The sequence below is a fragment of the Tympanuchus pallidicinctus genome, unplaced genomic scaffold (genome assembly GCF_026119805.1).
Source record: "Tympanuchus pallidicinctus isolate F22 unplaced genomic scaffold, pur_lepc_1.0 scaffold10, whole genome shotgun sequence".
Lineage (NCBI taxonomy): Eukaryota > Metazoa > Chordata > Aves > Galliformes > Phasianidae > Tympanuchus > Tympanuchus pallidicinctus.
The window spans coordinates 16736694-16761662 of record NW_026294619.1 but is presented as its reverse complement, the minus strand read 5'-3'; the positions used below and the strand labels follow the sequence as shown (position 1 = coordinate 16761662).

Sequence of the window (24969 nt, the reverse complement as noted above, 5' to 3'; positions counted from 1 at the left end):
AGTTCTGGAATTTGAAACTCAGGACACCTACTTACTTTTCTGCTTCCAGTCTGTGCTGTGTAAAACAAATAAAATTCTGTAATTTCTGTATTCATTATTACATACATTGAGTACATTTCGCCTGAGTACATGGATCCATACAGATATTACATTCCTTTGATTTTTTTTTTTTTTTGTGATTTAAAGAATGAACAGCTTGCTTCCTGCACATTTAATCAAGAAGCTAGCTTTTTATTAAATTGAAGTAGTATTTTACTTTTTAAAAAATGTCACTTTGTTGATTCAACTTTAACTTCACTAAGAGTGATGTTAGCATTAACCTTATTTCACGGTTACGCTTCCAGACAATAATAGCTTCAGCACTTAAAACAACTGAGTTACCTTACTGTCTCAACTACACAACATACTGCTTATCGAACTCTTCTAGCTCAACAATGAATGTTCATGGTCGTTAAGTAAAGTCCATACTTAAACTGCTATCCAGCTCCAAGCAAACTCTACTAAAATGTTCCAGATTTCTATTCATTCATAAGACATGCTAATGCCTCTTTGGATGATTTGGTTTGACCTTATTTACTAATTCTGTGAAAAAAGACAACAGTAGATACAATGGCTGAAGGCTAATTATACACTGTACAAATGTAAAATTACTATCAGTTTTGCATTTTTCTATGGTTAAGATCATTCTTTCTTTCTGTGGATATGAGTGAAAGAGCTAAATTTAATGGAAAAACTTTGAATCTGCATCCATATCTCACTTTAAAAAGTTCAATCTTTTTTACATCTCTGTAATATAAATAAAGATAATATTTATTTACCTTCAAGAAGCCCTCTGAGTTCCAGACTGGGAAAAAAAAAAAAAAAAAGAGAACTCATCAGTATTTCTAAATATATTATCAAGTCCCTGTTCTTGATCAAAAAACTTTAAGCTTAAACTTCAATTTTACATTGAGTAGGGTTCTTCCTTAATCATTTCATAGGATTTTTGAGGCTTCTAAGTCATTGTAATCTCATTTATTTCAATGAAATAAAGAAACTCATATAATTTTTAAAACCATCATTCTGGATTCACTAATCCATTCATCAACTTTTGAGTTTGCTATCAAGACCAAAGTGGGGATTTTCCAAAAGGCTGTGAGATATCAGTGAGATATAGTATTCACAGTGCATAAATTCACAATCACAGCAAATACACTCAGCTATTCAAATCTTGAAAGCACTGAGTTGCTAATATATATACAACATTACTGAGGTTCAGAGCTGGGACCATGCCCGGAGGAACTGGCACAACAGTTTTCTACAGTAGACAATGGTAGAAGTTGTTGTGAGGCTGAAGGGAGGCAAAGATTTAAATTCATGTGAAAAAAAGAAAAAGAAAAAAAAAGGGAAAAAAACTGTATCATTCACGGGGTCTTCTTTACAAACGTTATTTGACTGCTTATTGGGTCAAAATCAAATAGATTTTCTTTGTTGCCTACTAATTACAGCAATTGCATGGGAAGCCTGAAATAGAGAAATAGTGAATAGAGTGATTCCACACTGTCTATTTTATAATTACATCCAGTAATCATGAAACAACTACATCCCAGTGGAACTGCTGGTTAACGCTGTTTCTTTTACTAGTTCAGAGTAGGAAAATCAATGATATCCAGTTTATGAACAGATATATGAAGGTGACTTTGAAAGTAATGTCTCCTGTTTATTTCCATGGAAACTACATCAGATACAAAGACCACAATAACATTACTTGATAGAGAAAATTCTCATCTACTAAACACTATTCTTTCAACAGTCACCACCATTAACCAATTGAAGGGGATAAATTGATTGAGATGCCCATTTCATGATGTGAAAGCTACATATGGCAATCCAGAATGTGGCTTGTCTTTCACATTGCTGTCCCCACTGCTGAAATACACCACCCACTGCCTCATTGTGCTCACATCCACGGTTTGGTATCTATAAATGTTCAGCAAGCATTGATGAATGTCAGTGGGTGCCATTTTTTCCACATAGAGAAATTCAGTGACACATCTTTGTTTCATCAGAACTCCCATGTTAGATGCCATTCTGTCAGACTGCTCCTCTGCTGCCATCTGTCACACGGCAAAAACATGTAATGGAATACTGGTGGAAGATTCAACTTCTACTGATATGCCTCCAACATCTGCCTCTGATGTCGTGGGCCAACATCACAAAATAGGAGGCATTAATAACCCTCATGTGTTGCACTCACAGAAAGTAATGATTTAAAATATACTTATCTAAAAATATGGTGAAATACCAGAGGCTCTTAGATGACACTATAATTATGTTAAACCATAACATTATACTATTCAGATCAAGTAAATTATTTTTTTTCTTACTGGAGGTTAAAAAGGAACTTAAAATATTATCATTTTTGGGGGGAAAGATCATCTTTAGCTAAAATAGCAACAAATCAAAAATTAGATAACCCATCTCTTTACACATCCTTGAATTATACCTTGTTTCACACTGGAGAAGTCTCAAAAAATTCCACTCCATTCTTACACCATGTAATGTTGTGGGCTTTTGTTTATTTTTTAATCTTACTTAACAAATGTAGAAAATGGGCATTAAAACAAGCATTCTGCAGCATTTATTTGTATTGGAGCAGTTCTAGGTTTGCTATATGCTGTTCACAGCTGTTCAGACACCCACACTTCTACACAAGTTGAACAGGACTATAGGGGTGGTTTTTCTGAAGGTTATGACATCAGTGATCTGTGTCATTCCCTAGGAACACAGAGTACTTTACATTATGGACAGCTTATTTCTCAAGTTATTATTTTGTTATTTGCTTAATAGTAACTAGTAAAAATAAAAGATTATTAATAATATAGTAATAGCAGTGACATTTACATCTCATTTTTTATGAGTGAAATAAGTAAATCACTCACATCTGATTCACATCTAGGCAATGTCTTTACTGCAGCATTTTATTCTACTTGATATTTACATCTACTGTAAAAGCATGAAATTTTACTGTCGTTACCTGAAAACATACTTTGTTACATTTTTGACTGTGGACCTAGGGGAGTTCTAAATCCCACAAAAAATATGAAGAAAACAACTAGTTTATATGCAGTGAGAGCATTCCCTTGTTTACTTACATGATATTTGAAGGGCATTGAACAGAAACGGAGAGCAGAGCTGAGGCTTTTTTAGCATCAGCTGGAGAAGGTGGTGGTACCTCCCAAGTGAAACAGCATCAATAAAGATTGGTTTGTACTGTAAGTGTGAAACACTCTTCATATAGCCATGAATGCATAAAATGTTTGCCTTTCAGACTCCCTGGAAGAAGTTGAAGTATTTCAATCATACGAGGGTGATAATACTATAAGCTACAGAGAGTAGGACTTTTTCCCTCATGTTCAATGAAAATGCAGTTTAAAGCTTTCTAATGGGCCCGGTATTCATCCACTTGCTAGTATCTCCTAGACAATAACTTTCCTTTTGTCATATTCTTACTCTCTCTACATTCTCCATGTTTCAAGTAGCTCACTGAGCATCTAGGAGTTGTAGTTCTCTCAGTTTATGAAACTTTTATGTTGTTTTATTCTTTTATTAGCTAAATATTATTTGGGTTAATAATCTTGTTTATCAAAGTTGTCTTACTAAATTAAGATACGCTCACTAGGAATCACACTGCTGACGTTTCCTTTCATGTGTTCATTGATGGCAAACTCACACATACATACATCTGCTTCAATTTGCTCTTCTCCTCATTTCTCACATTGTGTGAAAATCTTTGATAAAGGTTCATCAAAGTCATCAGAATTCTTTGTCTGCATTAATTTGCTTTTGCCCCCCATTAGCCCTGAAGTCCATTTTACAGAATATCTCATAAAAGATGTGTGAATATCATAAATTGTGCCTTAAAATGTAAACTAGAATGTTTGCTATATTTCTAAGATAAAATATAGTGTCAAATCATCAACTGTTTTAAACTGATTAAAACTCTTTCGATATTTTTTCCATAGTTTACTGATCTTTATTCTACTATGTACAATACTTCAGCAAGCATTTTCTCTAGGCCATGCTCACCTCTCAAGGAAAAACATTAGGAATTACATTTTCGTCAGGAGGAATTAATTCACGTTCTCCCCTCCTTTTTTTTTTTTTTTTTTTAATTCTTTGTATTTTTATAGTTTTAGCAAAGTAAATGTAGTTCCATTTTGTTTAGGTTTGGTTTTGATAACAGCTTCTGGCTCTTCTCTTTAACTAGAAACAATTAAAAATAAAAAAATAAAGACAACTCAGATTTAGCCTCCGACTCTTTCTACTAATATGAAACAACTATTTATGTTGCTCATTTCTAAATTGCAAATTTGATATCATGCTTGTCATGTGCCTTTGTGGCATTAATAGATTTTTCATTTAGCAACATGTAAGAATATACATGACCACAACAGAATTTGAACTCTGCATTTTGCTGGTGATTTTTCATGATTTGTGCTGATCAAACTTTCTTTGTCATGTTCCAATTTGCTTTGTCAAATCGCTAAATCTTTATTTATGATCAAGCTGGAAATCTTCCCTGGTGGTTTGCTTCTACAAGGTGTTGATTTCCAACCTGTCAGCAATGTAAAATAGTTCAGAGTACTTGGAATTTAATAGAAATATTTGGTACATTGCTGTGTTATTTCCCAAATTAAGCCACAATAAATACATTGTGGGTTTTTTTTCTATCATATATATATTTTTTGTTAGAATAGCTGTCCTTCCTATAATTGAATTTCAATAGCTTTTTCTCAAGCTTATTTTTCTATATTCCACAGCTTGTAGTAAATTTGAGTGCATTGCCAAAACATCACTGAAAGTGATTTGCTTATGTTATATCACTTAAAATGACTGACAAATCTATAAAAATTCCGAAATGTATTTTTTATATACTGTGTCTGTGTCTGCCTCTCATTCTTTTTGCCATGTTTATCCACATAGAGACAAAGAGACTAGGTGCTTCCAGTTTTCATGCCTAAAGTGCAAAAGCAAAATACAGTTATGTTCTTTTGGGATTAGTGACCCAAACGGTGAGATCTGTGCTAATTCCTTTGGGATTGTATCAATTTCTGGCTACAGCAGGATAAATAAAGATCAAGTCCCTGGCAGTTAGAGAAGTATTATTATAGACAAATGCTCTGAGATCAGAATCAAGTCTCCTTTTATATTTTGGATCTTTTGTCTACTACTATAGAATCAACATAGAGAATACATGTTCATATTATTGCACATCTGGAAGAAAATTAACCTGAATACCATTTTTTCTAACTCTAGAGCAATTAACAGCCAAAACAACTCCCAACATTCTATGGGCTACTCCCAGGAGAACTGGCTGGCCTAGACACATACAGGCATTATCTGCTCCTCTTTCTGCTTCCCATGGAATTGCTACACAGAGATAGAAAAGAGCTGAGATAAAGATTCCTATAATAGATTGATGCAATGAGTGATATGCCTTTGAGAAATACTCTAACTGCACTTTTAGCATTTTTGAGGATTTCCTTTGTCCTTAATCCAATCTCTTCATATTTCTGCAGGCAATATTGAATAACAACTTTTAAGTTCAACCCTTAGAACTCCCCATATGAGTGCAAAAGAAAAGTTACTCTTTCAGTTTAGTTCTTCATCTACTAAGAACAGATGGCACATTTTTTATCTTAATCTTACCTTCTGTTGCATCTGATAGAAACTTCCTTCCTTCCTTCCTTCCTTCCTTCCTTCCTTCCTTCCTTCCTTCCTTCCTTCCTTCCTTCCTTCCTTCCTTCCTTCCTTCCTTCCTTCCTTCCTTCCTTCCTTCCTTCCTTCCTTCCTTCCTTCCTTCCTTCCTTCCTTCCTTCCTTCCTTCCTTCCTTCCTTCCTTCCTTCCTTCCTTCCTTCCTTCCTTCCTTCCTTCCTTCCTTCCTTCCTTCCTCTCTCCCCCCCCTCCCTTCCTCCCTCCCTCCTTCCCTTCCTCCCTCCCTCCCTTCCTCCTTCACTTCCATGTCATATGCTGTGTCATTAACACTGAACTGTACAATGAGGCTTGGCCAGGTTTGCTGGTGGAATGTTGGACTTCTAATGTGATGTGCCTAAGTATTTGCTCTGGAGTACACGATGCCTGTCTGGGTGAGCAGCACCTTTCTAATTGTTTACCTGCTTTTGGATCCTAAAAAGAATAATATCTCTTCAGGACTGATGGCTCAGATAGTTGGTGCAGTGGAGCATTTACAGCCTCCCCTTTCACTGCTGCTTAGAGACAAATACGATATTTTGTCAAGTTGTGAATAGGAGCTGCTTCCTAACTCAGGCAGCTTCAAGGTCATATGATCAGTTCATAATTCAGGACTACAAAATTGCTTCTTCGGTGTGTGAATCTCAGTATGATTCAAGGAGAAATAAATTCTCCATTTCTCCTGCTAAGACTAATTGCCTGGCAGCAGAATAAGAGAAAAGAAAGAAGGACCTTCCAACAGCACTGTCCTTGACAATGTAGAACATATAGCTCATAAATAGATACAGTGCTATTTTTAGTAAGAGAGCCTAAAGTAACAAAAGTGTGATACATTCAACATAGCATCCTTTGTTTGCAGTTGTCCAAGTTATCTTAGACCAACAGCTTGATTTACTATGTGTGTTTTACCTTTTTCTTCTAATACTACTATGGAAAACAACTTTGGATCAATTCACTTGGAAACCATTAACTCAACCAAGGTGAAATGTATAAAGTACTCAGTATTGAAGTTCTCTTTGGCCTCTTTCCATCTCATTGTGCATTTTGCCCTTCATGCTACTCCTATTTGTTCTGTTTGTATTTTTCCAGTGTGCCTTTTTCCTACAGACCTAAGTTGTTAGCAAGTGAGAGTAAGGCCACATAACGTGGAACAAAAGACAGTGTTTGAGAATCAAAAATAGAAATTCAAGAGGCTTATTTTTACTATTTCTTCACATCTGTGAAAACACTGGATGTTTCAGTATTTTGTGTTTTAAATTCTTACATATTTGTTAGAAGCAGATTCTGATTAGGCTTTGCAATTTTTGTATTGGCCTCATTGGAGAAATGTAAATGAATAACGTCCTGCAAATATTGACTTTTTCTTTTCTATTCTTAGTACAGTCTATTTTCTTGTCTTGTTGAAGATCTCATAATATGGGATGGTTTGTAACACAGAAGGGCCATTAACTGCTGCCTATAATGCAGGCAGAAAAACTTAAAAGGTATGAAAGACCTTTGTCAAACATTATTGGGAAGAAAAAAAAAAAAAAAAAAAAAGCTTTTAAATCAGTAGCACTTGCTTGCAGCCCTTCTTATTTTCACTTTGGTCCATTTCATAATGACCAATTAGGTAATTTCAAAGTCAATAGATATACAAATTTCTGTAATGCACACCTTTTCAGACATTATTTTTCCCAAGCACTTCATACATCATAGGTCACATTCCTATATCCGTAGCTGAATGAACATAATATTATGTGATGCATTGTTTTACATAGCAGTATATATGGAAGCCTAGAATGTGTGTATTTGTATTTAATTATTTTGTAACTTACTTGAGACATTATGTGAACAAAAAGATGATAGAATCAGCCTTATTTTGCTTGAGAAGGCAAAGAGTTACACGTGAAATAACGTCTACTACTGTATTGGTTCAAATATTGTAAAGGTCTACTCAAGAAAATGGAATATCACATCTCACACCCCAATTTCCCGCATGTTAAAAGACTTTTAAAACATAGTTATACTTTCAGGACACCAAAAGTGAAAATAGTTTAGGAAAAATTTTTGAGATCTGGAATTCTCAATAGATATTTAGATAGTCTACTATGTGACTGTGTAGATCCACTGTGTTATATCAAACCAGTCCAATGTGAATCAAAATTGATTAGAAGTTAAAATATTGCATTTGGTTTCAGGCAATAGAAACATCTTCATTAGTATCTCACCAGAGTGTGATTGCTTGACAAAGAAAAAATTACCGAGATCACTAAAGGACGGGATTGGTTGAAGGGATATCATTTTTACACATCTGTCAATCATGGACATGGGAAAAAATAAAGGTGAAAAAGCTCAATAATAATGGCATTCACATTTGGTACAGAATTCTTTTTTATTATTATTTGTTTTCTTATTTGATGTTTGTTGAGGCAATAGTACAGAAAAATTTTGTTGTACAAGTGCTCCTTTTTACACAAACTAGAGACTTTTTTAATAGAAACTGAAGCAATTTACTATATATCTCATTCTGAATATATAAACAAAAATATGTAACACAATTTAAATTATTGCTTGCAATTAATGCAAATATCTCAAAATTCACAGCCACTGTAGCCACAATTATGGTTTGAAATATAATATTCAGACTTTGAAATTAACAGGCATAATTAGTTTGGAAGTTGTATTCTGCCATTTACTTTTAATGAAATGGTCTTTTATCTACACTGTAATCAGTGGGGCTACTAGTTGAGTAAGTGCTTAAGCAATAAAATGTGAAATGTTTCAAAGACTGTTGTGAGGTTGGTCATCCTAATCTGTTTGAAGGGAAGGTCTAACAATGGCTATTGCTCATTTTTCCTTTCCTGATCCAGTTTTTCTCAGTACATGCTACTTAGATGCAGTGAGGTCTTGTGTTGTTATTTCTGCTGTTTTTTGTGTCTCTATGAAGTAACGCATCACTGTACCTGACATTCCCCTTGGACTCCACTTTTTTGAAAACAGAATCAGAGAATGGCCAGGGTTGGAAGGGACCTCAAGGATCATCAAGCTCCAACCCCCTTGCCAAAGGGCCACCAACCACCCCATTTAATATTAGACCAGGCTGCCCAGGGCCCCATCCAATCTGGCCTTGAACACCTCCAGGGACGGGGCATCCACAACCTCTCTGGACAGCTGTTCCAGCACCTCACCACTCTCTCTGTAAAGAATTTCCCCCTGACATCCAACCTAAACTTCTCTCTCTCAACTTAAAATCATTTCCCTTTATCCTGCAGTTAATAACCCTTTCAAAGAGTTGATTCCCCTCCTGTTTGTAGGCTCCCTTAAGATACTGAAAGGCTGCAATGAGGTCACCCCACAGCCTTCTTTTCTCCAGGCTGAACAAGCCCAGTTCCCTCAGCCTGTCTTCTTAGGGAAGGTTCTCCAGTCTCCCCTGATCATCTTTGTGGCCCTCCTCTGGATCCTCTCCAACAGCTCTCTGTTTTTCTTGTGTTGGGGGCTCCAGACCTGGACACAGTACTCCAGATGGGGTCTCGATAGGGCAGAGTAGAGAGGGACAATCACCTCTCTGTCCCTGCTGGCCACCCCTTTTCTGACGGAGCCCAGGATACAATTTGCTTTCCAAGCTGAAAGGGCACACTGCTGGCTCATGTTAAGCTTTTCATCCATCAGGAACCCCAGGCTCTTCTCTGCAGGGCTGCTCTTTCCAGTCTGTGACTGGGATATCTGGGATTCCTCCGGCCCAAGTGCAAAACTTTGCACTTTTCTGTGTTGAACCTCATCAAGTTCACCTGGGCCCACCTTTCAGGCCTGTTGAGGTCCCTCTGGGGAATGGCATCCCTTCCTTCCACCATGTCAACCGCACTGTCACTGTCAGCAAACTTGCTGAGGGTGCACTCGATTTTGTCATCGATGTCACTGATAAAGATGTCTAAGAGCACCGGTCCCAAGACAGACCCCTGGGGGACGCCGCCCATTACCGGCCTCCATCTGGACATAGAACCATTGATGACCACCCTCTGTCTGCGGCCTTTCAACCAGTTTCTTATCCATCGAGCGGTCCACCCATCAAATCCACATCCCTCCTATTTGGAGATAAGGATGTGGTGGGGGACCATGTCAAAGGCCTTGCTCAAGTCCAGGTAAACGACATCAGTCCAACAATGTCATCACTCCATCATAGAAGGTCACCAGATTGGTTAAGCATGACCTTCCCCAAAACCCCTAAACATTTCACACAAATAATGAAATCCAGCTAAACAAACATCTGTTTTGCATGTCTTTAGAAAATGTAAATGTTGGTGGAATACCTGGAAAAAGCCATTTTGAACTCAATAATGTACTTCAACAGAATATACTCCTTAGAGTGTAGCATATCCTAAACTTATGTGTGAAGCTGAGAGGCTGGAAATATTAATTATTTTATTGCTTCTGCAGTGCTGTGGAAAAGCTCTTTACATTTTAAAAATTAAATTATTCCCAAGGCAGCAACTAAACACATTACTCGTTCAAAATATCAAAAATGTTCCCTTTGCCTCATATACACATTGCTAAAATTGATTTATGTATACGTGAAATTCTTCCCTTTGATATTACTAGCTATCTGTATATTTTATGCACATTCAGTGTTTCCTTAAATTTCTTCAAAATATATATGAAATATTGATATGTGGAATGGGAGAGTTTAGCTCGTAACTATAAATTAAGAGTTGGCATTCATTATTTAGTAGTTAAATTCTGGCTTCTAGTTGTTATACTCTTTGCTGTTCCGATTATTCTTTTCTTAATCAAAGTAATAATACAGTGGTACAATAATATATCAATAATTATCTTCTCAATATTTAAAAAGAACTTTAAGTATAATGATAATTGAAACACAGAGGAGAAAAAGAATTCCAAACAATAAATCTATTAAAATTTGTATCTTCTTTAACTTTTGACTAGAATGGATATTCACAATGACAATGGCAAAATGAAAGTAATACATATCTATACAATTAAGTGCACATAAATGAAGAATGTAAGGAAACAACTTTCTTAAGTATGATCTAGTCCTGTTATTCATGTTCATATTATATATTTTCAGAGCAATTCGTCCTAAGGTCGTAGAAGTACTTACAGATGAAGGCTGTTCTTACTGGGTTGCATAAATTGTATAAATTATTGCAGCTCCAGTGAAGACAAGAGAATTTCCAGAAGTGTATTGGCCAATCTAATACAAAGACTAATTTAGAAGTAAATGAACTAATTTTCAGTTTAGAAGTAAATGAAGATAATCCCAGGAGAAATTTGTGTTTTTCTTTAAAAAGAAAGTTTGAGATATTTACAGCACAACACCTACATCTAAGCTAGTTATGTCAGATTTTCCTTATACTCAACTGAGAAATAAGCAGTTTTTAAACATCCTTCCCCTTATCCTAATTAAAGGCCTAAAAAATGACACTTTAAAGTACCACTTTTTATCTTCAGAGAAGATCTGAAATTATTTGAATGGCTAAATTAGGAAATCTTAGTCCCCTTCTTTTGATGGATCTCATTCTCACTCCTTGAGTTTTCACTGAAGAAGTACACGATCAATATATATATACATATATATATATGTGTGTGTGTGTATATATATATATGTATATATATGTATGTATATATATATATACAAATATATATACACATATATATATATATACACATATATATCTATATATATCTATGACCCAAATACAGGAGGCTACATGTGCAGCTTCTTTTGTCTATGCAATAGATCAAGTACTGAATGTAAAAGTAGCAGTCACTGAAGTAAGTGGATCTCCAAAAATTTCCAGAGAGTTTGTCTGTGCATTTAGTTGCAAGACAAAGCAGAAGCAGAAGGATTTTTGGCTTTTGATTTTCTCACTACCTCTCATCCCTGCCTAAAATAATTAATTTCTTAGGCATAGGATTGCTGCGCTTTTTGCTTTTTTTTTATTTCCCCTGAGAAAACCTTTCTTAGATTTAATTAACTATTCATAAGGTTTCTTCTTGTTCTTCATTCTGTGAGCATATTGATATAATGTAAGAGAATGTGCTGATAAGTTGAAATTTATCATTCCTGCTTCACTATCTAATGCATTCACTAAGACACCATTGTTAGTGTGCTCCCAAATATGAAAAAAAGGAGAAACAAAAAGCCTTAATGAGATGAAGGGTGGGAAACAAATGCTAATGGCACCTGCTCTTCAAGAAACTGATGAGAAAGTTCAGAGGATAACAGCAGATACTGCAGAATTTTCTTGGAGAAGAATCACACCATGTCAGATCATTTAAATGTCTCCACTTGATACTAATAACACTATGCTATGGTCAACTGTGTAATAAAAATCCCATCAGTAACAGCAGGGTTACTCATGCATGACTGACTAATTCCTCCAGTGTCAAAAGATAGAGTTTTAAATACCCTGTGGCACAAAAGGTTAGTTCTGCTGTCACTTCATCAGTGGAAAGGAGTGGAAAGGAGTGCATCTTGTCTTTCTTGGGTCAGTATGATGCTGTACTTGATTACTTGTATAAATCATAAACTGCAGAAGTGTTATTATGTCAGTGATAAGTAGTATAATGATCCGTTCATTTTCAACAGGCTAGTTGCTAACTCTGACTTCTTCACAAAAATGAGGAGAAATATTAATCTCAGACTTACATTTACTGAAGTAGTACCCTACCATGTCATTAATAAACTTATTACTAAGTTAGTTGCTATTTCATGAAACTATAGCAAAACAAACTCTTCAGATTACCTGCACAGCACTGAGTCATCATCAAGACTGTAGCACACAACAAAGCTGGAAAGCACTTCAGATAAATGACTGCTGGGCTTTTTCACACTTAAGATGTCTCATAAAAATAAGTGTAAATTAACAGCTTTTTATGATTTGAAAGATGACTGCAGTGATTCGTCTTTCAATTACACCATTAAGACCACAGCAAGTGATGGTGTAATTCACATCTGCAGCTCTTATGTTGCTTTTGTCAAAACAGAAAGCCTTCATGTTATACTAGGTGGACTTTATAAAATGATGGTTTCCACCTTAGGGATACGTGAACCAAATAAATTCTCCTTCACAGTTCTGACAAAGGTCAGCTTCAGAATGTTCATGTTCCCTACCAGCAATCACCAGAAAATACTAGTATTAAAAATGCTGATATCTAAAGCCTCAAAATGACGGTGCTGGGACTTTCCAGCTCCAGAACAACTGAATCTAAATTCTGCACAATTGCCTCTAGAAATGTATTGAGCATCTGCCACCTCTTAATATACCTAAAGTGTTCTATTTTTAACAATGCACTTAATTTAATCAGCATAGTTGATATTTTGGCTAGGAGAAGAGAAAAAACTGTCATTACCTTATTTACTTAAGTTGCTCCATTTTTCCAATGTGAATGCAGTTGCTGGGCAGAAAAATCCTGGCAAAAACTGTCAGACCTTGTTATTATTTTGGGTCTGAACAGAAACTTGCTGTATTACACATCATTTGGAAATAACGAAAAAGGCAGTGCACTCTAGTGAGATAACAACAGCAACCTTAGAATAACTGAATTGCAACATATAATATGACACCATGTGACCTCGAGATAGGAAAACATCTGTATAAAGAATGTGAAGACAAATAAAAACATAAAGGAAAATATTCATCCATCAAAGCACTGATAGCAGAGCTGTACAGTTGTTAATAAATTCAGATGAATATTCCAGGCCTTGGGAACCCTCAGAGATGTGAAAGCCTGGCTTATTAGAGCTGCAGTGCTTAATACATGTACAAAGGAAGTTCTATTGAACTAAACTAAAACAAAAACAAAAACAAAAACTTTGTGATTTTCTAATCTATTTATAATTCCTCCACTAAACTATTTCTTCCTAAGAGGAGTTGTCTTGCCTAATTCAAAGTAGCAGTTGACGAGTCCATATGTTTCTTTTGAAGATAACTGAAGGATGTCTGAAACTCCTGCTCAGTCTTTTTCAGCCCACTCCAATTGTAGCTTTTTCTCTTTCACTCCAGATGTAGTAGCTTTAGGAAGAGCACATGGAATAGATCTAAGTGTTGATCAGAATGATGAAGAAAAAGACATAAATATTTTTTCCCTCATTTTGCCACATCTTTCAATGGAACTTTTAGAACTGCAAAGTTCTTGTAACAACACTGACAAAAGCACTACATTTAGGTCTTTGTATTGCCCCATGCAAAAGCACTTATCTTGAATGCAAATCAGAAAATAAGCATATTTTTCTTCTGAACTAAGAACAAACATGAAGCTTCATCAGTGATTTAACTACATCTAGGTTGATGCAAAACTGATGTGCATGTTGTAAGAAAACTGAAAGCATAATTTGAAAATATCAGTGCAATATGTGCTATGAGGATAGGCAGGAACTTGTTGCAGAACAAATCCAATGCTATAATATCCTTATGTTTTCTGCAGAATTTTCTATGAACATTCATCACACATGATTTCTTTTTCTCTATTAATGATAGTTTGAAAATCTACTGCCTGAGAAATCTGATAAGCAACAATTCCAGATTGCTTCTAGGGTGTGGCTTGAGTCAATTAATATCTTCTGTTCTGAAATAAATTCAAAGGTCACAGTTGTCAGAAGAGTACACTGATATAACTGTAGAATGTGCAGTGAGTATTGATGAGTATTCTAAGAGAAGTATAGACATAATATTATGCAACTGTACTAATAATGAAACAAAATCAATGTGATTCTCCACTAATCTTCACAGAGGCATAAAAGAGATTCAATGCTAATAGTTCTGTTAATTGCACATGTCTTTATGCATATTTATGAATACAAAATATTCAGACTATCTTGCAATAAAAAGAAGCACAGCTCTTCACAGTAGAACATTTACCAGCTAAACCCATTAAAAATAGAAATTAGTTTACAATAAAAAAGGAAGGAAAAAACAAACAACAGAAAGATGACTGAAAAAAAATTGGTCTGAATTTTTAAATTTCTTTTACTCATTTACATGCTTTCTTCTCATGGCTCTCACAATCACATTGCCTCACTTTATCTTGAATGTTTTTCATTCAAAATGAATGACATTAGGAAATATTTTATATATTTTACTTAAACATCAACTTCAACTGTATGAACACCTTTTATGTAGCAGGCAATTTTTAATACAGCAGAGAAATCCAGAGAAATCCAAAGCCAATTCTGAAATATTTTAGATTTTTGGAGTGGATTTTTTGAATGTCAAAGCTAACTAAAATTTTGCTTGGAAAATTCTCTTAATAAGTTATTTTAAACACTTAATACTTTCCTTTTCTTTTTCTTTGTCTCCTACCTTCCCATAGCTGTTTTTTTCTACTCATTTTGGGATTTATTCTTCACTTTTCTCTACCTAAGTTTGAGTCTATCTTGTTCCTATCCCTCTCTACTTTTTCATGCTGCAGAAGATTTCTACCATGCTCCACCAACTTGATAAGCTTCTATAATAAAATGAAAAACACAATGGATGAGGGGAGAGCAGTGCAAAGCAGCTTTGAAAATAAGAACTGAGGCTCCTGGTGTAAAGCACGTCAAACACAAACTAGCACCGTGTCCTTGCTATAAAGAACTCAGGTCTGTTAGGACAAAAGTCGCCAGCAGGTGATATTTCTCCTCTCCTCATCAACAAAGTGCTGGGCAGACAATGAGATTGCTCACACAAGCAATTTACTGGCATCTGTACACAGGCTGAAGCTCCCGGAATGAACGGAGTCTTTCCAAGGGTTTGTGCAGTCACTGTGCCCACCAGCAGACAGGTGCAAGTCTGCACAGAGCTGAGGTGGGAGCTGGGAGGCCAGACATGCCTAGCCACATGCCCAACAAATGGCATCTCTGCCACAGTGTTCTTTTCTGGTTGCACTGTGCTGCTGGTAGAGCTGGTTGCAGCCTACTCCATGCTCAGGAAGGTGTGTCTCAGGGGGAAGCTTTAGGGGCATGAGTAGAAGGTAGAAGGGATTATCTTCATGGGCACTTCAGCTTTTGTAGAGCTGCAACAGTGGCTTGGAGGTGTTTCTCAGCAGGACCCAAAATAGTATTTCACCATCTCCTCCATCACCTCATACTTGTCAGCGACATATGACACTGGCCACTAGAGATAATTAGCCAAAACTGCCCAGATCTCATGCATCATCAGAATCAGTCTTCTACCTTGTCATTCTCCTTCCTTGCTTGTGAAGCTGCCCGGCTTGCTGCTGCCCTCTGTCTCATAGTTCTTTTTCCTGAGCCACCAGAGTGGCCCAAAGAACAGAACAAGGAGCCCAGCAAAGACCCAGAGCTGCCACTGTTACAAAGGAACAAACTGCAGTGAAAAACAGCACTTCCTTGGCCCTTTTGTTCCGCTCTTACTCTCTGTGCTCCATCTTGGCCAAACCATATCCTGACTCAGCTGCCATGCACACTGCTGTGCATGCTCATTAGCATTCATATTCACGTGACCAGCCAGAGCCATGGGATGGAGGAGGTGCATGGTGCACTCACTGATGGCCCAGGCTGCTGTACTGCCTATTGATGGCTCCTGATGGGAGGGACTGGCAAATAGTGAAACTGTAATGCACCACTTTTAGTTGTTCGGAAGACAAATGTCTGTGAGCTGATAGAAGAGAAGCAGTCTGCTTGAAGCAGTCTTATCAGAAAAGCTGTACAGGTAAACTTCATTTTTAGAATGAGCACCTCTCTGAAAGCAGATCTAAAGTAATGCAGTTAGCTGACAGTGGGACACTGTGGAGAAACTTATGGAAGGAAATCAGAGATCCTTACAGTGCCAGCTGAGACCTTGAAAATGGAATAATAGAAAATAGGATAATAAGACTGAGTGATATTGTTTAAGAGTCAGCTTAGACTTAGTAAAGGGAAGTCGTGACACACAAATCTGTGTGAGTTCTTTGGAGGAGGCAACCAGTACTATGATCAGCAGTCAGTACAGTACCCTGAAGTTAAGAAATAAAATAAATAATTAAATGATGCCTTGTGTATTAAAGAACATTCAGTATTTGAGTAGAAGTGTCTCTTTCCTTAGATTAATTGATGTTTGAAAGACAAATGCAAACATTGAGGTGAATGAGAGAAAATCCAACTGAGTATTTATGTCATTGGAAATTTTTGAATAAAAACTAAGAATGTGTCTTTTTTTTGGCAAGGGAGAATAGATCAATTAATGCAAATTAAGTCCTCATCACATAATGTAAATTATATCATATAGCAATAGAATGCCAATATGTAGGAATAGTCTGCATATGCAAGATTTCTTCATTAGGAAAGTATTCTCAAAGATTTTCGACTACTTTGCTATTTGCTAGAATTTCCTAATTTATTTTTTCTTCTTTCTTCCACTGTATCTTCCACTGTTTGGGATGAAGAAATATTGTCATTTAATGGGATCTGGCTTCCTTCTGATTTAACAGTGCAACAATCTTCTTTCAAGAGCTATTGGTTTTATACCTTTTTTGCCTTATTCTGGCAACCTAGCACTCTGAGACATTTCCTTAATTACTTCCTTAATACATGCTATTGGGAACAGACTACACCTTAAGAATAAATACTGTCAGACTTCATTCTGTTTGCACAGAGGAAAAATTTATATTCCATCCAATTTGGTATTACAGTGGATTGGAGTAGATGATGCAGATCTTTTAAAGTGCTGACCATTTTTCAGCAGATTTCGAGCACTAATGATTTATGTAGCTAACTTTATGTACTGCAGTTTTATAGATGAAATGTTAAATTAAGTCCTCATCACATAAATTGGTGGCTTTCCTTCTGACTTTATAAATGAAAAATTTGAATCCAATATGGCAACTGAACAAAATTGTCATTTTATTAAATCTAGCTTTTGAGTCAATGATTCTTCTCATTTAGGTATCAATCACATGGATGTCATTTAAGAAATGTTCAAAAGTCTCAGATGGTGGAAGAAGAAAGTCAGGCACTTGCATACAGCCAGAACAGTGATGTAGCCAGGTGAAAAAAATAAATGTCATTTGCTGAAATAGCCATCTCCTAAATAGTCATGTAATGCAAATTGGCCCATAATACACTTTCCAAAAAGCTGTGACAATGTAGTCAGTGAACCTTTCAATGCTCCTACTCACCAGAACATGAGAAGAAAATAGGATAGGAATGAGTTGAGATAGAGACAGGAAAATTATTGTGTCATTGGCAAAACTGACTCAACTTATGGAAAATTAGTTCAATTTTTTTTGTCAATTAAAGAAGAGTTGGAGGGTGAGAAACAAACCAAAAACATGTAACAACTTCCCTCCACTCTTCCCCTTTTCCTAGGCTCATTTCTCATTCTAAAAACTGACTTCCTGTTGATTGCAGGTGACATATTTACCCCCTTACTCTTTGGCCAGTTGCTTCTATCTTTATCATGTAAGCACATACACTTTCACAGAGCCTTCTAAATAACTTAAATCCCAGATTTTGCAGTTGTCAATGAGCAGGTGTAGGTTTTCTTGCTTGACCTCACTGTGAATACCTTTCCAAATGAGTCTTAACAAACTAGAGGTATAATGCCTCTTTGATGTAGTAAGTACAAAAGGGCAAACCAACATAGTAAAACAGCTATATCCAATGTGATGAGGAAGAATTATGTGTTTGCCTTCAGCTTCATGTATGTGAATTCATACTTCTTTTTCCTTTTAAATAAATTATGGGTTACTGAATGCTTTGGGATAAATTCCAGTACTACATGCTTAAAACTCCTACTACTTAATTCTATAAGCAATTGACATTTTTACTTCTAATCTCATAGGTTTTCTCCAAGGAGGCTAAATATGTAAGCTTCTGAGACTGTTTCTTGATGCTAAAATAACTAGAAAAAGAGAATTAGCATTTTACAACTATCTTTTACTAAGGTCAGTAATTTTCTGCAGTGTGGTTAATGCTAACACAGAATTAAACGACATTTTTCACACTACACTGAACCTACAACTGTTTAATGGCTTAATGATATTTAGATTCGTAGAAAACACAGAAAACTTTTCAGTTGTCTGATAATAAACACTGAAACAAGCAAAGTCTTTTCCCACTGCAGTTTTGTTGGTATAGTGATGGAAGGTAGGAATAGACTTGACCGGCAGAATGAATTCTTTCTGTGCAAAGCCAAAACTTCTGTATCACTCACAAGGGATAAAAATAAAAATAATTAAATGTGATTTTAAATGTGAGAAAAATAAAATGTTGGAAAGAACATCCAGGGAGAAATGGAGAAATCACACAAAATCCATTTACTTTACGGGGGGGGGGGGGGGAAGGAAAAACAAAAAGCACACAAGAAACAAACAAAACAACTAATAATATTAGGGAGTGGAACTTGCATTTATGTGATCAAGCTCCTGGAGAAAAAATGTGAAAAAACCTGTCATCTGGTGATATTTCACCAGTCTCTTCCTAATCCAATATACAGGATAGTAAGTATGTTTTTAAAATTGCATTTAAGTAGGAAGAACCTTGCTCTCTGAAAGTACAATAGTTAAAAACAAAGCTTTTCTCCGTTGTATAGAAATCAGTGAAAGGATTATACAGTTTGATACTGGTAAACTAGCATTCAAATAAATTTTCTGCAAAGGTAAATTTTCAATGCAGTAAACTTAGTTGAATGCTGACTATATATATCACACTTTACAAGATCACAGTAAACCACTAATAATTCAATTTTTGGGACAAGTTGCTGGAACAGATTCCATAAGAAAACAAACAAAGAAACAAAAAAGAAGAACTATTTTAAAAGTAATAATGTGGTTAGTTTAAAGGGGGGTCGCTCAGGTTTGAACTGGTTCCTTTGTTTGCAATACTAGCAAGAAATCTATCTTAGTGGTGTAAATTAGGAGAGATCAGCAGTTGATCTGACTAACTAAAATATGTCTCAACCCAGAAGCCCCAAAAGCTACTGTTTCAGAAACAGAAGTTACTGTTCCATATATGAAGCAAGGTTTTGAAATAGGGGGAAGTCAGATCAAGCCATTAATTCAAAGCCAAAGCCCTACTTTGAATATTACTTTGGATTTCTGAGGTATGTAGCTGGTAACCAAAGCCCTTATTTATATGCTACTTAAAATCAAAGTTTCTGTTTGACAGTTAGTCTTTCCTGCCATTATAGATGTTATAAAACTTATTATTCTGAGTGTCCAAGCTAAGATTCAGTTACTACTCACCTAAATATGCCTAAATAAGTCAAGATAATTTTCACTGCTCCTACAGAAAGTGTTTTGGAGCAATGCTTTCTGGTATTAAACAGTTGCCGTATTCCATTTTGGAAATGATTGCTTTCACTTGTAATTGAAGTGATTCCTGTACATGCATAATTTATGATTGTATAAAGAATTCTGAGGATACATAAGACAATATTCAGTCAATGGCTGAATAAACAAACAGTGTCTTTTATTTCTTTACTGAGCGCGAATGTTATAAATTTGAGCTATTTCAAGATTTTGTGCCAGTTCTAGTAGCAGTTTTCTTGAGTAAACTCCTCTCCCTTGGGCAGTGGTGTGGAGCCAGAGTCATATAGTGTCCATTGTTACTAAAAGTCAGCTCAGAGAGATGCTATTCTTCATTAGCAATTAAATGTGCAAATCTACTGTCTTTTTCCCATTTTCTTCCAAAGCCTTAAAAATTTGTGATTAATGCTGATACTGCATGCTGGTTTTCAGTGTGTGTTTATCCACACAGTTGTACTGCATTTCTACCTGTTTCTACTAAGTTAAACCATTAAGATTTTTATTTTTTTTTTTATTTCATTTTTTTTAAAATTTTAAATAAGGAATTAAAAAATGAACACAGATTGGTAAAGTACTTATCATGGTTTGAACATCGATTTTACTTCAGCATTTGAGATGCTGCCTTTGTTGTAGGAATTCAATGAAGGGAAAAACAATAGTTATATTTTCAAAGTGCTATTCAAATGACAATTGGTATTAAGCTGTTTCTGTTCATACCTCTGTAATTTTTGTTTTTTGTGGATTCTTAGTACCAAAGTTTTTAGCAGAAAATTACTTACCTTGGGAGGTTTGAAAATCATACTGTATCAGTGACTATATAGAGAAATAGCAGGGATAAAGAAGTGTATTATGACAGTATTATGACAGTCTACTAGGCTGTAGGGTGTAGGGTAAGAAAAGAAATTGAAAATCAGAAAAAAATAAAAATAAAATAAAGACGAGAAAGAAAAGCACAGGCAGGTGGGTGAAAAAAATGCTAGCAGGAACAGAAACTGCTACAAGCAAGATTTACCATAATCATTCACAGAAGGTTTACTAAACAATGTTGCAGCTACCTGGGAGACTAAAGCCCAGGGCCAATTTGGCACACAAACCAGAGAGAAACTATAATTCAGTAATGCACTGTTTTGGTATCCAATCATAATAGAAGAGTTTGGAAGGCAGAAGGTGATAAAAATGGTTGGAATGTGAAGGGCAGCTAATTTTCTATAAGTAAATAATATTGATGCAGTGACACTGTCAGAGATTTTTGTCTTCCTTAGACAGTCATATTCACCTGAAAAAGCAAATATCCAGTAGACTGAGGGTGAGAACTGTTAATATTATCTTAATCCTGGAGATTTGCACTGATCGACAAAGAAAGCAAATGACATTAGGAACAATTCCTCTCCTACTACAGAGGTCAAGTCTTTCGGCTGTAAGAATAAAATACCTTTCTGTAGCTACATCTCCTACATTTTAATGACTTTTCACAATTACAGACTACTAATTCAATATGCATCTTCATTATTTTGATAGTAGGAGTCATATTTTCTATCCCTTGTTAATGGTTAACAGTGTCCTGAGCTCTCTTCAGAGCAAAGGAGGGATAGCAGCGTAGGTTAAAATCAGCTTACAATATCCTGTAGCCACAGCCCATGGAAAGGAGATGCTGATCTGCGTGCCCCTAACGGTGTGGGGATGGGAAACACTTTTCGGCTTGTCTTCCAACACTGAGAAAGAGGATTATGGGGCTTTCTTAACAACCTGTTGAAATTGTGTCTCAGAGCACCTGTTCCTTGTCCCTCCCTTTGCTCAGTTTCCTCTACATTCTGAGAAGTACAACCATCTATTTTCTTGTGGTTTGTGTATCTCTGTAGCAAGGTTTTCAGGTCACAAGCTGTCTTTCTGCAAGACTGTGCAGTGCCTGTTACAACAGCACCACAACCTCAGAGGAGGAGGGGAAAGTAAGGAGCTAAGGCTCCCTCTTGTTATTAGAATGATGCGAATAAAAAATAGCAATGTGTTTACAAGGCTAGAAATCTGTAACCCTGGTCAACTGCAACTGTATTTCATTCTGATTTCCAGTGGCTATCTATAAATCAGGCATGAATCCTTGTTGATGTGGTCAATTAACACTCCATTTTATTGAGCAGTCCAGTAAATAATTATATAAAAACTACAGAAATGGTCACAAATGTGTTATAATTATCTTGACAATTATTCTGTATCTCGGTGGGTATGGGAGAAAATGAAATCTTTTCCTAGAGCATCTCTGGTTGCTAAGAAACAGTTACTTCAATCGTAGAAATTGTCTCTCACACCAGATACATTATTCTGGCAAATTGGACTTTCAGATTGAGTGCCAAGGGAAAGAGGAACAATCAGAAAAAGAGACAATTGCTATTACAGAGCTGCATGGGGTCTAGTATTTGTGTCTCAAAGATTCTGTTTTTATATCTGGCTGTGTTTCTATTTTCATGAACTCTCTCTTTTTTTTTTTTTTTTCTCTCTCAAGAAATCATTTGATAAGACAACATGCCATAAAATCTGTTTTCTTCATGGTGATGATAAATACAGTGGTCCCCAGTTCTCATACCTCTGTATTGAAAAAAAAATATAACTGTGTTTTAGGAAAGACAGGTTTCAGCAAAAGCATATGAGGCAAGAGGCTCTGCATTTTACAATATGTGAAAGAAATGCATTCTGCATCTGTTGTTTTGTTAGGTGATGCACACACACTCTTACAGAAAGTGCCATGTAGCAGCCTAGGTGTGAGATCTCCCAGGAAAGCAGGATGCTTACACTGTATGGGACTTCACAGTGTTCCAGACACAAGCCCAAGATTGGGCAGACCTCCTGCACAAGATGGACAGAAGGGCAGAGTTTCCAACAGGTGCCTGAGTCAGCTGCACAAATGTCAACTAGCACTTCAACCTAGATTTCAAAGAGTTCGTTGGTCTCTGAGAGTGATATCCATGACTTGACATTGAAAGCCTTGAAAGCTTCTGAAGATGCAGTTCAAAAGCAAATCGCTGAGTTAATTCATTAGATCTCAGAGTAGTGTGTGAGTTTGCAACTTATTTATCATAGAAACATAGAATGACTTGAGTTGGAAAGGACCTTTACGATCATCTAGTTCCCTGCGTTGGGCAGGATAAATGCAGAGGCTGCAGCTTGAATGTCCTTTGGTCCATTGAGACAGGTTACTGGTGAGTGCTCTAGCTGTTAGGCCAAACAAGTTCCCAAACAGGAAAACAATTTGGTCTTTGCATATATTATAAATTGGTCTAGACTCTTTTCAAACCGATCGGTGTTTTATTTTTCTTTGTTCTTTCATATTTTGTTGACTTTGAGATACCAGTTTTTTTTTTGTTTGTTTGTTTTGTTTTAATTTGTGTGCTTTTATTCTAACATTGCAGTTATAACATGTTCTCGTTGAACACAATAAACAAAAATCCAGCTGGTTTTCTATCAAAAGCAATATAAAAGTCTGCTCTGTGTTTTAAGGTTGTGGCTGTTATAAATTCTGAACTATGTCACTGAATTCTTTGTTTAAACGTCCCAGCTAATTAAGTTTCTGGCCAAGATTCTGCTGTAGCTTGCTCAAAAATTTATAACACTAGAGGTCAGAAGGTTGAATCAAGGATTTAATAAAATTTGTACAAAGAAAGAAGTTTTGCTGCTGCACAGAATAGTAAGTGTGCACTGTAGCATTCCTGATGTGGTCATAATGATAATTACTGGACATCTATTGAAATTAATTTAATTCAACCTTATTTGGGTGATTACATATGCCATTGATTAATTATTTATCTAAACATGTGACATATTACCGAAAATCTTCTATGACAATAAAAGGTATTACTAATGTCATGCATAGCTTTTCCCATTAAATTTCTATATTTTTGTAAGGCAATATTTCCGTATATAAATGTGAACAGGCATGGTAACGTGTTGCAGTCATTCACTGATCTTACCAGAAAAATACACAGTATATAGCATTATCCTTACTGCGTGCTACTCAAATAATATTTTGAGATAGTAAAACTTATGTCTTTGTGAAGATGCTCTGGCTTATCCAGCAGACCTCTCAGAGAAGCTAGAGGTTTAGTGATTTGTAATTCATGGCTCAGAAGGTGTAAATTGGAGTAAAAGCAATTTTATTTTATTTTATTTTATTTTTTTTTCCATTTAAAAAATAGCAGATTATTTGAAGAGGAATACAAACAATGAGGGATTTAGCTTTCTAGTTTCTAATTTACTTTGTATCAGAGTGTGACTGAATGTTTCCACATGATTTTTAAACAAACTTTCCTGGGCAAACGTTCTTCAGGAGAAAGATCAACCCATGTTTTCACAAATCCATACTCGTCATTAGTCATGCCTTTGAAAAATAAGTGATTATTGTCAGAAAGTTGCAAGAACTGTAATTGTACGGACTGTTATGCATAGCTTCTGTCTTTAAATATTCTACTCAATCCACTTACAGTTGCACATACTTGAACCTTAAAAGCCTCTTAAAAGAAGGCTTCAAAGTGTTAAGACATTTTTACTATTATATTATATTATATCTGTTTTCTTTACAAAGTACTGAAATTACAATGGACCTGATCTGGGGGTATCTTTCTTTTGAATACAGCAGGATTCTAAAAGAGCCACTATGCATCCAACCAATACTGTACATCAGTGTTAAACTGCAGTTCCCTAATCCCCATAGCAAAAATACCAGCTTTGGATCTAAGCTTTGCATTCATTCTCACAGAGGAGCAATGTCTGTAGAGCTCTGTCCTCTCCCACTTGTTCTTTGCTCTTTTGGAATAAAGTAGTTTTATGGCTGGCGTAGAAAGCCCAGGAGAACTGACATTCTGACTTGTAGCTCATTTCATGGTGTGGGGCCAGCACTTGACATCCACCCTTGTTCTCTTTCCCACAAAGATAATGTGGATAGAAGGCCCCAGGCTGGACTGGTTCCCCATGTGACTCTGCCTTTACTGTTCGTTGGCAGCTATAAGGAGCTAATATGGAGCTTG

General features: G+C 36.0%; 1 long non-coding RNA gene across 1 annotated transcript in view; it reads right to left on the bottom strand.

Annotated features, from left to right (window-relative positions):
- LOC128072679 (uncharacterized) overlaps positions 1 to 13199 on the bottom strand; it is a 29009-nt gene extending 15810 nt beyond the window's left edge. The window contains exons 1-2 of the long non-coding RNA XR_008202395.1: positions 13088 to 13199; positions 819 to 844 (exon numbers count right to left, since the gene is read on the bottom strand). This is a non-coding gene — a long non-coding RNA (uncharacterized LOC128072679). The remainder of the gene's footprint in view (positions 1 to 818; positions 845 to 13087) is intronic.
- Positions 13200 to 24969: the final 11770 nt, after the last annotated feature.